The sequence below is a fragment of the Lonchura striata genome, chromosome 17, assembly GCF_050655825.1.
Source record: "Lonchura striata isolate lonStrDom1 chromosome 17, ASM5065582v1, whole genome shotgun sequence".
Lineage (NCBI taxonomy): Eukaryota > Metazoa > Chordata > Aves > Passeriformes > Estrildidae > Lonchura > Lonchura striata.
Genome location: NC_140719.1, coordinates 6,862,900 through 6,879,830, shown reverse-complemented (window position 1 = coordinate 6,879,830; position 16,931 = coordinate 6,862,900). Strand labels below are relative to the sequence as shown.

General features: G+C 51.7%; 1 long non-coding RNA gene across 5 annotated transcripts in view; it reads right to left on the bottom strand.

Moving 5' to 3' along the window:
• LOC144247411 (uncharacterized) overlaps nucleotides 1-16,931 on the bottom strand; it is a 120,444-nt gene that overhangs the window by 96,627 nt on the left and 6,886 nt on the right. For all 5 annotated transcript variants that reach the window (XR_014958778.1, XR_014958780.1, XR_014958779.1 and 2 more), the window contains exon 3: nucleotides 1-16,931. This exon is cut by the window's left edge and continues 13,499 nt beyond it. This is a non-coding gene — a long non-coding RNA (uncharacterized LOC144247411).

Below are 16,931 nucleotides of genomic sequence, written 5' to 3'. Positions count from 1 at the left end.
TGCTGACTGCTTCAGACAACACTCCTGGTGTTTAAAGAGCAGCTTTCCTGGTGCAAGGTTGAGCAAATCTGAGCAGGGAGGGTGGTTGGGATTCTCCCTCAAATACATGCCTCAATGAGGGCAGGGAGACCCAGCCTGTGCCGATTTATTGCAGGAGATACAATTTAAACCCACTCCCTCTCTCAGTAATTCTACAGTTTTTCAAATGGAGTATCTGCAACTCATGCTGTCCACATGGACTCTCTCAAAGGATCCCATATGAAGAATGTAGGCAAGCAGTCCCCAAGATCAGCTACAGCTGACACCTGACTCCCCAAGACAAGGGAGGAAGGCACTAGGTAACTCTTCTCATAGCATGGCTTCAGACCAGCTTGGAGAAGAGAAGCCATCTTCATGGCACCATGAAGGCTTCACAGTCCTCTCCCTCCCACCATGTTCTTCGTGCAACATAAGACAGTCTTTTCACATCCAAACTCCCCTTTGTAAGAGTGACAGTGAGGGATTAAAGGGAAAAGCAAAGCAAAACATCTAACTGGACCATCTCTTTCACAGGCTTTTCTTGTACAATTTCTCTCATGTTGGCCTGATACCTCCTTGTGCCACACAGGCCCTTCAGCATCTTTCATGAAGGTCATTTAGCAATTGCTTCTTTCCCTGTATTGATATCTCTGCCAGTAGCCCACCTCTCAGCTCCCAGAGGAAGATCTAGCAAAATAGCCAGAAGCTGCTGAAGACCTGGATTTGGGTCTTGCAAATTCCCGAGATGCTTCTGTTAAAGAAGTTTCGTGGCCTGTCCTTCCCCAAGCCCTGATGGAGACAAAAACAGCAGAGCACGCTCCTGCCAAAACTCCTCTGGTTGCCCCTTTCTCTGTAAATGCCCTCTCAGGCCATCCCAGAAGAGTTTCATTTGTTGTTGCTGTATCCAAGCATTTAGGAAACAGAGCTTTAATGGCAGAGAGCAGGATGATGCTATTTATGTGTCTTCTTCAAGTAGGATTGCCCAAATAGCCTAGAAGCAACGTCACCTCCAGCAGCCAGTCGGACCCAGCGATAACCCCATGCCAGACCTCTGCTCCGACAGCTCCAGAAGATGATTCACCAAAGAGATATTCAAGCCGGGATCTCCCCATCCGGAGGGAATACCCAGTGATCTGATCTCTCAGACACTATATTTTACTCAGCATTTAACATTGGTAAAACACTTGATAGGACCCAGAGGAATTTCTGCGTCTGCTGATCCGCTGCCTCTTCTCTCCGTTCCTCTCCAAGTTTTCATTATTGCCTTGAATTTGACTTCAAGCCTGTTTCTTTTATGGTGTGACGCTGATACGATCACAACATATCTTCCCAGAACTTTTAAACCTACTGACCCACTTCCAGCCAAGTCTATCAGGGCAGGTGCAGACCTCAGAGATAACATTCCTGCAGTCTCAGAGAGCAATCGTGGGATGGGCTGGGGATCAAACTCAGCTTAGACATCACATAACACACACAGAGTGGGACACTACAGGTTTTTTTTCCCCAAATGCAGGGAAACAAAACAGGCTTCAGAATTAGACCTTGTGATTTAAAACCCAAATGCTAGACAAAGCCTTTCATCTACAAGGCCAGAAGTGAGGTGAGACCCCAGGCTTCAGGTGACAGCTGGAGGGGCTGTTTCTGAGCTGGCCATGTTGCGGTAGCCACACCTCTCCCAGCAGAGGAGATGTGCACTGGTAGCAGAGATGATGCTGCAATCACTGCAGACACATACCCCACACCCAGAGTATCTTGCCCCTGTCCAGTTCTCCACCACACACCTCCCCAGGACGTACGAAATGAAAAACAGCCAAGAACCCCAGTAAAGGAGCCACAGGAGCAGCACAAGAGAGATCAGAGACGTTGCAAATATCTCATGTTCCTGCAAGAGCAGGGCACAATTCCCTGAGCATCCTGGGAAAGGATCATAGCCCAGGTTTCCTGTCAGCATAGGCAGATTCAGCATGAAAAAACTCAAGTCTCAGGACAGCTACCCCCCAGAGGGCATCCTGGAGATTTAACATCCTTGAGGAGCACTGTATTGGGTTTGCATCGTATGGGGTGGCTTCTCTGAGAAGCTGCTGGGAGCTTCACCTATCTCCAACAAAGCCCTTTCCAGACAGCTCCTAGACAGGCCCACAAAGCAGCACCTCTGGGATAGCAAACCAGAAATGGGGGGGGGGGAAATCCAACAAAACACCCAGAGCAACTGCTGCCAAAGAGGAGAATGAGAATATGTGAGAGAAACAACTCTGCAGACCCCAAGATCAATGAAGAAGCAGGAGGAGATGCTCCAGACACCAGAGCTGATACTCCCCTGCAGCCTGTGGTACAGACCATGGTGAGGCAGCTGTGCCTCTAGAACTCATGAAGGTCCACAGGGGTTCAGAGATCCACCTGCAGCTCATGGAGAGCCCCATGCCAGAGCAGGGGGATGCCTGAAGGAGGCTGTGACCCCATGGGAAGCCCATGCTGGAGCAAGCTCCTGGAAGCACTTTGAGGCTCCATGGAGAGAGGAGCCTGTGTGGGAATAGATTTGATGGCAGGACTTGTGATCCCAAGGAAGGGATGCACAATGCAGCAGTTCATTAAGAACTGCAGCCCCAGGGGGAGGACTTGCATTGGAGTTCATGGAGATCTGTCTCCTGTGGGAGGACCCCATACCTGAGCAGGGGAAGAGTGTAAGGAGTCCTCCCTCTGAGGATGAAACAAGCAGAGACAGCTTGTGCTGCACTGACTGCAGTCCCCTTTCCCCATCCCCTACACTGCTGAGGGAGGAAAAGGTAAATAATTTGGGAATGAAGTTAAGCCCAGGAAAAAGGGAGGGGTGGGGGGAAAGTGTTTTAAGACTGAGTTTTTATTTCTCATTATCCTACTCTGATTTGATTGATGATAAATTAAAATAATTTCCCCAAGTCAAATCTGTTTTACCAATGACAGTAACTGGTGAGTGATCTCTCCCTGCCCTTATCTCACCCCATGAGCCTTAAGTTCTATTTTCTCCACCCTGTCCAGCTGAGGATGGGAGTGACATAGTGGCTTTGGTGGACACCTGGCAGCCAGTCAGGGTCAACCACCACAAGCATCAGCATCCCATTACATCCTACCTCTTCCTGTGCCCATCTTCCCACTTACAGCAGACACAATTCCACACGCATGCTTTATACACCAAGGACTGCAAAAAATAAATCCTTTCTTGCAGGAAGCATGGAGAAGCCTGGAAATGTGGGCTTAACAATGCAAGATCACCCCAAATTTCTCTCCCTCTTTAGCTTCTGTAGCCATTATCCTGCAGCCCTGCATTAACTCCCACACAGGTGTAAGGTGGGAGAGAGGCACAGCCCCGTGCTGGATCTCTAGCCTGGAGGGACAATGCCTGACCTACATCCCATCCCAGGTACCAGACCATCTTTGTCCTGTTCCTTACTGGACATCCCCTTCATTAGGGATGGGCTGTCAGCCCACAGCTCTCAGCCTTGTCCAACTGGCTGCCCGATTTACTCTGCCTGCCCCAACTCAGGGACAGGAATCTATGTCAGACGATCTAAAGTTATTATCTGATTAGCCTATTTGATATTGCAGTGCCTGATTCAATACCCATTGAAATCAAAGGCCCCTTGATCTCAACAGGCACTAAATCAAGCCCTGGCTCCCTCCAGCCGAGCACAACCATCCTGTCTTCCCCAGTTACTCCAGAAGCCCAGGCCACTGCTGCATAATTAGAGGGCACAATGCTGGGTTTAACCCAGTGCACCAACATGGCTTTTCTTATCAGCTGTGAATTTCCCCTTGCTTTGGACTTCGTTCCAGAGGAGTTAAGTGCTATTAAAAGCTTCTGTAACCATAGAATCATAGAATCGTTTAGGTTGGAAAAGACCTGTAAGATCATCAAGTCCAACCATTAACCACTCACATCTGAGGATCTCCAAGCACTGCAGAGACACCAGTGAGTTATGTTAGCAGCTCTCCTAGGAGAGTTTGAGCAGCTTTTAATACAAGCCAGAAACGGAAGCACTGGGTGATTAAATTGGTTCTATCCCAAAATGTCCCTGGGCTCAGTGACCATCTTACTTTCAGAGCAGAAGCAAGTCAGAACTACCCCAAGTCACAGGACTTCAGAGAGCAGGAACCTGGCCCATTGCACACAAACTGCAATTTGAGATGCTATTTATTTTTCTTTTGCTCATTCAGTAGCAGAGCTGCCCGTGTTAGCAGCCACGTCAGTTCTTGGCTCCACATGGACCAGGCTGAAAGACAAAGCAGCAAAAGGAAGAGGAAAGTAGAAAGTGCTCCATACTGTGTAAACAAGGCAGGGATAATTTCTGGGAAGTTGGCACCTGTCCTTGATGTATTCTGAAGCAAAAGGGGACACAAGGTCCCAGCCTTGCCACCCTCTGGAGACATGTTCCTCAGTTCAGCCTTTTGCAAAACAAATTTGAGGCAGCAGGAAGACATCCACCTGTGTCTGGCTACATGGCAATGAGCCTTGGAGTCTGTCTGATCCTAGAACCCCCAAAAGGCAGTAAAAGAGTAGGAAAGGGAGACTCAGAGCTCCCCTCCAACAACATTACCCTGTCCCCATCTTCTAAAATGCCCTAGAACAGGGGCTGGGAAACAGCTCAAGAAGGAATGCTCCTGCCTCCAGCACAAGAGATTCACCATGTGCTGCTCCAGCAACAGCCAAGACAGTAAAAATTATTGCACAAACAAGAAGAGAGAGATGGGGCTGGGCAGCAAGCAGGATACACCCTCCCTCACTAGAACAATCACTTCCTGTTCCACTCTGCCAAGAGCAGGAAAATCCCTTCCATAAATAAAACAAACAAACAGACAAATAAAATAAAATCCTGAGTTTGGGGGAAAGGAGAAAAATCCAGTGCTAAACCAAAACAGCACGTTTCTGGGCCCTGCCAGTTGGCAGCAGGGCTAAGCAGCAGGAGCAGCAAGCAGTGGAGTTCACAGCAATGAGCACTGGGAGCTGTGGGGATGGTGGTTTATAGGCCAAAAAGTGGATTTATAAAAATGGATCTTTAAATATTTGTTCTGACGTTTCTTCAGTCCCATCTGCTGTGGTGGTTAAATGCTCACAGTCTTCACATGTGTCCAGGTCCTGCAGCAATTTGGGGAGAGGGACAGCACTGATTCCCAGCCCAGATCTCCAAGCACAACGCCAACATTTCCATGCAAACCTAGACCCTTCCTACCTGAGCTGTAGAAGAAACAGATGTGGAAAACAGTAACTCCTTTCCCACCTTTGAGAGAAATTATAACACCAAGTTAGCCAAAATCCTCAAATTTGCTCATTTTGGTGATGATGGAAACATCACCTTCTAAACCAGCTAGGCCAGAATAAAGAGTCAGGGGGTGGCAAATTGAGCAAGCATCATCATAAGAGGCAACCCTGTTGTCTGTCCTAGGGGGCTGCAGCCTGGACACAAAGATCCTCCAGGCCACCTCTGGCCACTCCTGGCCCTGGATCAGCCTGAACACCAAAGAGCAGCAGGAAAAGTGGTTCTTACATAGCAGATTTAGCACAACCAGCTTCTCAACCAACTTTCTATATGGCTAAAAGAAACATGACTCCTTAGCAAAGGCTTTTGGCTGGGTTTTCCACCCCCAGTCTTCATCCCTTTCTGTGTACAAGCACTCTGCTCCTCCCAGTACAGAGACCCTCCCAGTGCTTTCAGAAAAGCAGCAGCTGCCAGCATCAGAGAGTCACAGGATGTCCTTTCTCACTCCTGCATGGGATTTTGGGGTGACCAAAGGCAGTCTTTCACAGTGCCCCGCAGCTCTTCTTGTCCATGGACAGCATTCATGGCTGGGAGCAGGTGCCTGATCAAGCCCTTGTGGGGTTTCAGCCTGGACAGAAATGTTGCTTCGATGCCTGGAGCAGGCAGACAGTGCAGGCAGGACATAACAGTCACCTCCCAGGAACAGCTCAGCACCACGCAGGGAGCAAAGGAACATGATTCAGGCACAATTTCTTGCTCAAAATTGGCCTGAGCCTGCCCACATCCAGCCTCTTTTGTAAGCTGAAATCACAGGGTTTCTGAAGCTCCTTCACTCTAGGAAGGCAAACAGCTGCAGCAAGCTGGATTCCTGACCAGGCTGCTGTAGGGCCTTCATTTCCCAACAACTGCCTGTCTCAGGCTGAGAAATGCTGGATGACCTTCCCTTCACAGCACCCAGCCCCACCTGCACTGATCTGCCTTCCCCCAGCACCCTTCTGCAATGCCCACCCCTCCTCCAGCCCCCCAGCACCAAACACACTCCTTCACTTATGGAGAGCCTGAAGGTGCATCCACAGCTCAGGGAAGCAGCATTCAGGCTGCTTTGTTTTCTGTTCTTCTCCTCCTCCTCCTCTGGCTCTTGCTGAGGCACGAGAGCCTTTTCTGCACCCTGCGCTGCTGAGCAGCCTCCACCTCCCCAGCTCTAGAAGTCTTTCCTCTCCCTGCCTTTGCACTGGATCTGCTGAGCAGCTCAGAAGCAGCCTGCATGAAAGGTACTGACAAAATAAAGTTGGATTGTACTGCATTATTGAAAAAGTGACCTCCAGTGGTCAATAAAGCCTTTGCCCACCGTTTCCAGGCAGCGGTGCCTGTTGTCAAGCTCAGCCGCGGTTCAGCAGGACGGCGGCTCATCTCTCCCAGTCCCAGCTCCCACGGGTGGCTCGTTAAAACTCAGACTCTGCACTTTGGTAACGAGGAGCTCAAAGCACTTTAATGCACGGATGCAATCATGAATGCAAACAGGCTGCAGGCAAGAGAGCAGTGTAAGAGCAGGCTGTTCCCCAGCCCTACAGCGACTGGCTTTAGGCGAACGCACAGGGTCTGATAAGACAAGTTGGCAGAAGGCACGGTTCTAGGATGAGGCATTTTTTGGTTTTGCTGCAAACCCTCAGCCACACTATGTGGGGCAAGGGAGAGGGTTTCAAGGGACACCATTACCTGAGCTCAGCATCTCAAGCAGGAGAAGGCTGATGGACCTCATGCAGGCAGCACACAGGTTCCCCTCCAAGATGCCCTCTGCTGTGCCGCAGCATTCCCACTCCTTTCACATTTGATTTTTATGAACAACTACACAAACAGCTCCCTCCCTCCCTCCCCTACACCAGCTACAGAAGGCAGCAGGATCCTGGCACATTTATTTTAACCTTTTGGTGGAATGGCTACCTCCCTCCCTCATTGTGTGGTTCACAGACCCAGAACTGAGAGAGGAATTGCTGTTCCCCTTAGTAGGCACCCCAGCTCTCTCCTCTGGCTCTGCTGACATGGTTCTTGCAGCCAGGAACTGGTACATGGCATCCCTTCCATGAGGGTAGGAGCACATAGCTCCAATTGAAATAGTGATTTCAGTGCTGCTCTCCAGACTTTGGCATCTGGCATGGCTGTGGCTCCAAGGGCAGGACACCTTCAGGCAGAGCCAGGCAGTTGTTTTGTTGTGCAGCACATTGCAAGTTCCCTGAGAAGAGGACCATGACATTTGGTGGGCTAAAATCATAAGGCTAAGCTCCACAGTCTGCAACAAGAGGGGATGAGCCAGGAAGAAGGAAGAAGATAGGACCCAAGCTTTTGGGGTGACAGTACAGCCACGCCCCAGCTGCCTCAAGACTACAAAGCACTTCTCCACCTGCCATGGACGGTGGGCTCACCTCATCAAAAGAGACCTCATACAAAATTTGGCATGGTCCTGACACCATTGTCACAGGCAATGCCCCAGCTATTTGTCCTCCTTAGGCATAGAATACATCAGCAGCTCCTTGCAGTTCTAGGAGCAGGAAGTATTTCCCATTAAACATCTCTGATCTTAACCTTATGGGGCAGTCACAGAAAGGGTGGCTGTTCTGAGCTGTTTTGAGCTCCCACTGGGACATGTTACATCATCTGGTCATAAAACCCCTCTTCTACTTGCTGTTGGCATGGAGTCATTCCTGGTGAAAGCAGCTCTGGCAAGAGCACCTTCCCCTCCCACCCCACAGGATGAGGTGGAGGATGGTGTTGGGGACTGGAATTTCACTTGTCTCTTTACATGGTGCTGAAGTACAAGCAAGACTGAGTGTCACTTCACACATGTGCAGGCATCGCTCAAGGCTCCAGTGAGGTCCAGCAGATCCTCCAGGACCCATCTGGCCACACTCAGACTCACAAAACATCCATTTCTCTCCAGAGACATGAGCACACACTGTGTGAGTCGAGCTTGGGCTTGGGGATGCCAAAGGCAGCCACCACATTCAACCTCCTAAAGCTTTGACTTCAAACCAAAAGCTGAGGCATACAGCTGGGTGGAGATGAGGGATGGGGTGGGATCCTGATGCTGCTTTTGCAGGTCTCATTTGGAGCTGCACCAGCACAAACTTCCACAAACAGGCATCATAACCAACCCTTGTCCACAACTCCATCCCTGGCAGATCAAGTCTATCAGGTGAATCTCTGCCCAAGTCACAGCTTTGCAGCTTCAGGCTTTAGAAGTTTTAAATAATAATAAGTCGTAGCCTTGCTTCTCAGATCAAGCTCCCTTTTGGATCATCCAAGTCCCAGCTGGGAGTGTTAAACCAGACAGGCAGGACCAGAGAACATTCCCATCCTACCTCTGCAAAGAGAAGCCTCTACTCCACACCCTCCCAGTCTGCCCCTGGGGTATCTGTCTGACAGGTGGAGCAAGGCCTTTGTTGTTTAAGGCAGCCTAATCCTGCAGCTCTTACATCAGTGGGGCCAGATCCCAGCTCTCTTGATTTCCCCAGGGTTGGATGGACCCTTCTTGATTCCTCCAAGGCTGGGATGCAGCTGGGAAGGGGGAGTGACTGCAAGGGCCAAAAGAGGGGACACAGTTCAGGGTCATTACACACTGCCAAGATGCAGTAGCTCTTCCCTTTCTTCTGCTTCCCTCCTGCCTCTGCAAACCCCTCTCGGCATCACCAGGTGAGCAAGGCTCAACCCAAAACACGGCTGCAGCAGGGCTGTACCTGCACATGTTCATGAGTCAGAGCTGGCCGGCCAGATAGACACGCACCAAGCCCTCCCCCACAGCCCCTTTAGCTTCAACCTCCTTGACATGCCCTCACCAACAGTTTAAAGAGGGTTCCCCCCTCCACCCCCTTTTTCTTTTCTGCTCTTTTTTGTCTTCACTCCTCCTGGTGGGTGGGGAAAATCCCGGGTGTCAAACTTCAAAAGAGAAGCCTGAGTTCACATTGCATTCAGGTCCAATGCCTGCCTAACCACAGGCTGCTGCCCACACCCACACCCGGGGCGGGCAGGAGCTCGCGTGGGGCCGAGGATGGACCACGCTGCTGCCTCCCCTCCCGAGCCCAGTGCAGCAGGGGACGTCTGTTTGGCTGTCCATGGCTTGTGCACCAGCTAAACCAGAGAGGAGAGAAGGGTTTGGACGTGGAGCACTGCTTGAGGGAGTGCACAGGGCTGGGACTCAGTCCCCTGCCAACAAGCTCACCCTAAAAGCAGCATCCTTGGAATTAATCTCTGTAAGATGGACCCCTTACCTTCTCCCTGCTCAGCACCACCCTCCTGACAGTAACCCTGTCGCCCTACCACACATCCCATGAGACATCTTGGTGGAACAGAACAGCCCTAGGATTCCTCACAGCAAATATTTTGCTTTGTGCATTTGAATTTTGCTCTTGATCTAGTTGATTTTTGCCAAAGGCTGTGCCCACCAACATACTAGCCAGACCAAGGAAGAAACAGATCACAGACCAGCAACACAGGGGCAGAAGATGTTCTCCATGTTGTAGAGCCAAAAAGCAGGAGGCACAAGGAGGCAGCTTGTCCTATGCAAGAGCTTGGGCAGGGATGAAGGCTGGACAAAGCCTCCCACATCAAAAATATTGTGCCATGCAGATCTCAGCTGCTCTTTGCACCCTGCAGAGCCAACTTGGAGCAACAGAGCCACCAGTCTCAGCCTTGTGTTGGTGCCACCCACAGCAGCCCCGGTCCACACAAGCCAGCATCTCTATACCTCCTGGTTTCCAGATTGCCAGACAGGGCAGTTTGGACCTGGTGCTTTCATAACAAACCTGTTTTCTTTCTTTCAGTCACCTGCAACAAAGGAAACCAGGCACACAGACAGTCAAAGGAGATGTAGCATCTCTTTGATTTTTTATTGTATTCCTGAATAGTAAGTTAAAGCCTATTCACAGTTGATTTGGTTCTGTTTTCAACAGCATAAGACCCTCAGCTCATGGGGAGATGAGCTCTCCCACAGAAGAGCTGGCAGGAGCCAGTCTTGCAGAGTTAGGAGCCAGGCTCTCAGGTCCTGAGAAGTGAGTCAGAAACCCAACATGGAGCAAAAAAGGAGGATGCTCAGTGCACAAGAGCCCAGACCTGTCTGCTTACACCACAAGCCCCAGTCAGGGACTGGAAACAGCTTCACTCCCTGCCAGGAGCAGAGAGAAACGTCAGAGCAGCATTTTGTTGGAAGGGGATGAGCAGGAGCGTGGGAGGATGTGTTGATGCTCCCTCCCCAGAGAAAAGGACACAATTTTCAGTGAGAAAAAGCTGTGCCATTGAGGATAGGAAGCACTGGACAGGGAGAGATGCAGCCTCTGCTGGTGCCCAGGATACATCAGGGCAGCTCTGACACCCAGGCTGACCTGCAGAATCCCTGGCAGCCCATCTCTGCCAGCTACCACCTTACAAGTATATGCACCATGATTTTAGTCTCACTCTCCTCAGCATTGTTTGGATGCAGTGTCCTTAGCCATGGCAGCCAGGACTGCCTGGTGAGGGGCTCTTACCCCACCTCCACTCCTGGGCACACAGGCTCTCGAGCACCTGTATGGGACATAGGATTAAATACGGGAATAAACATTATACCAGCCTACTAAAAGCCTTAAATAATGATTTCTGTAGGCACCACCAGCAATGCAGCTGGGGACACACATCCACTGTGGATACCTGCTCTCAAAATACCTCCTGCAGGCCCAGTTCCATCATGATGTTCACCTGCAGCAAGGTGCTCAGCTCCACCAGCCTACAGAGACAGCTGGGCACAGAGAAACAATCAGCCTCACTTTTCCACACAGCCCAGGGTGCCCAGAAAATATTCAACCTGTGTCTAACATATGAAAAACATTTATTTGATTGCATTTATCCTCTGTCCCCCTACAGGTAAGCAGGGACCTCTGAAAATCCCACCATGCAGATGTGGAGAGGATGTTTTGAGGAGTACCCTGTTGCAGTGGAACAAAGCCCTGCTCCAGGATTGCTGGGACAAATCTTGATTTTAAGAAAATGCTGAAGTTGCACAGAGCATAAGAGAAGGAACAGCCTTGCAAGTGAGGCCTTCCCAAGGAGACACAGGGCAGGAGGTCTCCAGCATCTCCCCAGGGCTGTCCCCAGAAAACCCTTCAGCCCCTACAATGCCCTTCTGAAGGGGTTTTCCCTGCAGGACACTGGCAGGAGGCCAGAAGCTGAGGGAAGGGGGATGCTGTTCCTCCAGACTGTGAGCCAAGAGGGATGCACGTGACGAGGTGTTGGCTTGGATTTCCAAGCCCTGAGAGAGCACCAGCTGCTCCTGCCCATCCCTTTCCTCCCAAAGAGGCCCACGGATCAGGTTTCCCAGGCTGCCACATCCAGGTGAGTCCCCACAGACCTGGCCAATGCCTCCTTCCCCCAGCCATTCCACAGAGATGCCAGATGAGCCCTTCAGCAGGAGACTACTGGAGCATCCCTGTCAGCTCCAGCTGACATGTGGGCAAGGGAAGACTGCTCCTCACCTCCCACAAGCTTGGAGGATGCAAGAGGTGTGCTGGGCAGGGACTCACCCCAGCAGAAACCAGATCTGGGCTGCTCCAGAACCAAAAATAACCTGCCAGCTGCCCAGGAAGAGAGGAGAGCCAAGCACACACAGATCATGCACATGTCAGGAGGGGAGTCATCTGCATCCATCTTCAGGGATAACAGAGGGGAGCATGGGGTTTGTTGCAGTCCAATGCAGAACAGCAGCACTGAACAGCCTTCAGGCTTTTCTGGGGCAGCAAAGCAGCAGACGGTCAATACCCCCAGGGTCCTGTCCTCCATCTGGGGAAGAGCTGCTATGCCTGGTTCCTGGGAGATGCAGAGAGCCCCAGTGCAGCTGTGCCAAGGAGAAGAAACCCCCTGCTCAGTCCCTCCTGTCAGCAGCAGCCAGAGCAGCTGGGAGCCCAGAGAACTTGCACACTCTTCTGGGTAGGAGGTGTCCTCCCACCTCCAATCACTCCAGCAGCAATCACCTAGAAAGGCTCTCCCAGCCTGAGCAGGGGTGAGCAGTGCTTGGAGAGGGCTGGAGAAGCAGGAAAGAGAATCTGAATGTGCAAAACAGAGCAAGGAAGAACATTTCATGCCAGCCTCCTGCCAGAGGCTCTTGGTGCAGACACACCTTCTGTTTTTAAGGAGCAGCCAGAGCCCTGATCCTCACAGCTATTAGGGAAGAGGGGAAGATAGAGCCTTTTGTCCTTTGGCTTAGCTGTGATGGGACAGAGAATCCAGAGGTGTCTTTGAGATGAAGGAAGGAAGTCAGACTTCATAAACAACAGCCCTTTGAGCAGGCCCAGCCCACATCAGAAATACATATTTTTGCTACTCCCATTATTACACACCAATCACTACCTGAACTAAGGAACCGGGTTAGGCTGAAGTAGCAAGGCAGCAGATAATATTTCTCCATCAACCCATACATCAAGGTGTATTTTTTTCCCTGGTCATTTCCAAATCTTCTACTTTTCTTACTTCTTCATGCCACCAAGGCCCTCACAACTTGATGTTTCCGAACCTGTCACCTCAGAGTGGGTCAACACCTACCTCCTAATCCCAGTAAGGAGGAGAAAGGAACAGAAATTCCAGGTGCAAATCACCTCAGCACCTCAACTTTCTCAGCCTCCTGAAGGCACCAGCACTGCTCATCTCCAAGCACTGTTACCACAGCCCAGGGGAGGGCATTCCCAGGGCACACCTCATGGAAAAGCTCTATAAAATGGGGCCAAGCCCTCAGCAGGTACAAGCTGACCTCAGCGAGCAGAGCCACAGCAGAGCTGACCTCATGGGAAATGCAGGAATGTTTCCAACCAGATATGGGAGGGAAGCTGGCATGAACAACACAGAGGTGCAGTGCTGCAGGATGCCAACATTTGCATTCATGCCACCTCCCAGGGTTGTTCACGGGACCAGGGCTGCTCCCACTTTTTCTGAGCCAGCTCCTCTGGGCAGGAGGAGACAAGCATAAATGCTCCTGCAGTTCTCCCTTCTGCAGTGGTGGGAGAAGAAAACAACATCAAACAAGTTTTGGGCTGTCACTTCCTAGCCCTTGGCAGTGCTGCCCATGCCAGCACAGCGTTCTTCCACTTCCTCCCCATTGCTGTAGCCAGAGAGAGAGAACGAGTGGCTCTGATACCCAGCCTGGGGGTAGCAGTGGCTGGGGAAGGATGAAGCCAGTTCCTCTCCATTTCCCATCTCTGGGGCACTGCACAAGCCAGCAGGGAACATCTCCTTCCTGCTGTCCCAGCTCCTCCTGCAACAAGGACTGGGTGAAACCCCTGCACAGGGCTGGCACTTCCACAGGAAAAGCTCACTTGGGCAGGGTGGAAGAGGAAGCCCTGGCACCTCACATCTTCATTGTCATCTCCCTGGAATTGTTTGCACAGAGCTGCTCTGTCCAGATCTTCCTGCCTCTTGTTCGAAGGAGGAAGGCACCAGCCCACCTCTCACACCCAGACTTTGTTGGCTCTGCTTCATCCAGAGAACTTCCACCTCTCTGGTTGCCACCAAGTCTTCTGGGCCAGAGCACTCAGCATTGCCCACTCTGCCCTACCAATCCTCCTGCTGTGGAGGAAACCCTTTAATGCTGCTTTCCAGTCTGGGTCCCCAAAGAACCAACCAGGAATTAAGACCTCCCTGTCCTGACCCTCAGCATCCCAAAGTGCTAACTCAGACTTACAAAGAAAGTAGAAGCTCCACACTGGTGATCTGCACCATCTAAAAGCCTTTTATTTCATTTTGCTTGCTCTCTCATTTTAAGCTAGCCGCCAATACCTTGGGAAACACAGGCTAGAGAGACTTAGGATTTATTTTTGAGAGCTTAACATCCATTATGCTCTTAAAAAATTTATGCCCTTAAGCATCTCCACAGTGGCTGCTGAACACCCATTAAAAAAATTTCATCCACTGCTTAAGCCTGACAAGTCTCACCTTCAAGAGATACCCGTAAAGACCTGACAAGACAACTCAGCTTGAGCCCTGGGCTCTTAAGACCTGACCATACCACAAACAGCCCTGGGAAAGACATTATCCCCCAAGAGAGCGAGACACCAGAGGTGAGGTTTATATCCCAGAGCAACCACGATGCGCTGACTTTGCCGCAGAGGACCGTGGCAGGACAGCTTGATGTGTCAGTTGGAAATGCAATTAACTTCGATGTGCAGAGGGATAAGGGAAGAACTGAGGTTCCTATGGATGCAGTTGCTTGGTTCTTAATTCCTCTAGCAACGCTAGCCTAGCGATGTTATCCACGTTTCATTTCTAGCCTTGCCAGAGTCAAAGTTCCCTTCAGCCTTGGGGATGCCTGTGCATATGGGAAAGTTATACAGTGTAAAAAGTGCCACTGCACCCAGGAGCTGTTTGGGAACAGCTTCACCTCCAAGACCCCCAAATCCACAGTTCTTGCTGCCTCCTCCAGCAGCTGCATTTCACCCTGTGGGGCTTCTGCTCCAGCATCAGACAGGAAGGGTCTGGGCTCAGCCTGAGTCTGAGCATGACTATGTCAGAAGCAATCAGGTCGGGGGGTGTGGAGGGGTGCACACCTCAGCAGCCTCAGTGCAGGGCTCCTTAGAGGCACCTGCTGCAACACAACCATCACAATGTGTTAGGCAGCTGTAAGGCTGCTGATACAAGGCTTCCAAATGGCAGGCAAGGAATGAAAAGCAAAAAGAAATAAGCAACAAAGCTAGGATAGGCCTGTAGGAGAGCTTTCCTGTGCCCTTCTCCACCAGAGATCTTCACCAGGTCTCTGTGAAGCCCACAATTTCCCCCCAAATGCTGTATCAGGGTTCACACAGCCCTGTAGACAGGTTCCCTGCTGGGCCAGGCACAGCACACACATGTATGTACAGGGGCTGTTTGCAAGACAGCAACTTGGCAGCATTGCAGCACTAAGGAGCACGGGGAGTGAGTGACTGGACCAGGGTTCAGCCCGGTAGACAGCACCCACCACCTCACCTAGCCCCTCAACAGACTCTGGAGAGCAGCCAGGCACAGCACGAGGTGTTAGACTGAGCCCCTATCATTTTCCCTGCATCCCATAAGATCCTCATTGTTCACTGTTCACTATAAAGGTTGCACTGCTGCTTCCATAGACTCCTGTGAACTGGCACCACCAGCAAGGGCAGAACCCCTTATGGTTCCTTGTCTCAGCATCCCTGAGGCAACAGGCTGGCTGCATCCACAGCACAGTAGCATCATGGGCTCCCTTACAGCCCAGGTTCCTTGAGGGATGCAGCAGCCAGCAGCTCACCACAGGCAGCCTCTCCCACTCCACTGTTTTCTTTTGCACAGAAAAGGATGTGATGCAGTTTGCTGCAGCCCAGAAGGGTCTTTCTGCTGCTCTCAGTGTGTCCAAGAGGTCACAGCTGCACGAGTTGTGGTCCAGCACCCAACCATATGAGTCCCTGCACACAGGACAACCAGGGCCAGGAACAGCAAGCTCTCTAGACAGAAGCTCTGATGGGCTTCAGCTCTTCTGCTCCCACCATGCCACTCTTGCATCAGGAGCTTTCTGCACCCCAAGGAAGAGTTCCTATGCTGTGGGTATGAATTTCACCCAGACAATTCCAAAACCAAATAAGACCAGTAGCTCTGCCCACTACCAGCCATGCCAGACCAGGCATCAGGCTGAAAGCATTTTGGACTCTCTCCTGAACTCATAGCACAGACCAGTTAGAGCCCAGTTCCAGGCAGGAGCATGTGTTCCCAATGCTCTTTCCAACATCCACACTCATGAAAGAAAAAGGATCAAGTACAGCACCCCCAGCAGCCAAATATCCAGACTGTGAGAGGCTGAGCTGCACCCAAAAGCGCAGGAGCAAAAGGCTCAGCCAAGAACACTGGTCTCACCCCTGCCACCCAAGCCCTCCCCTTGCCTTCATGCTGGTGACAACCCACGTGTGAACCACAGTGTGTGACCCTGGGAAGCAAAGGCAGATCTGGGCCACCTGCCCCAGAGCATCACCCAGCACAAAGCAGCTCAGCTGCCAGCTCCCTGCAGCACCACAGCCCCCCCCACACCAGTTGCGTTTGGGTGGTTATTCCTGCTTTTCCAGTCAGCAAGGTTCCCGTGCTGCGCTCCACCAGCCTCTCTCCAGAACATTCACCTGCCAGAGAGATTTCATCCCCCTCTGCCGAGGCTCAGAGGGGCATGGAGGCAGGGACCACCGGCACAGGGAAGCAGAGACAAAGCAGCTGAAAGCAGCCAGTGCCAGGCTGCAGCTGCCCAGCATCACTGGGACAGATGTTTCACAGGCACCCCCACCACCATCCCAGTGCAGAGTCGCCCACCCAGCTGTGGCTCCCACCACACACCCAAGGCAGCCGCGGCTGCCCCACAGCAGGCGGGAGCTGCTGAGGGCTGGATGCTCCGCACTCATCTCCCTCCAGGTTTGCACAAGCTGTCTAGAGGTAGCTGCTGGCCAGGGGCCAGGCAAGCCGCGGTGGCTTTGATGTGGGTGTCTGCTGGGCACATGCCAGGGTCGGGCCAGGGTGTTTAGCTGGAGGCACCGGGTGCTAGACTGAATTATGCCGGAGGGAGGAAGAAATCTCCAGGTCACGGCTGTGCCACAGCGGCATGAGAAATCTGCCGCGCTGCCCACGTCGTCGCTACTCCACAGTTCCCTCAGAGCTCTTTATCTGCGGCGACCATGAGCGGGGCTATCTCCC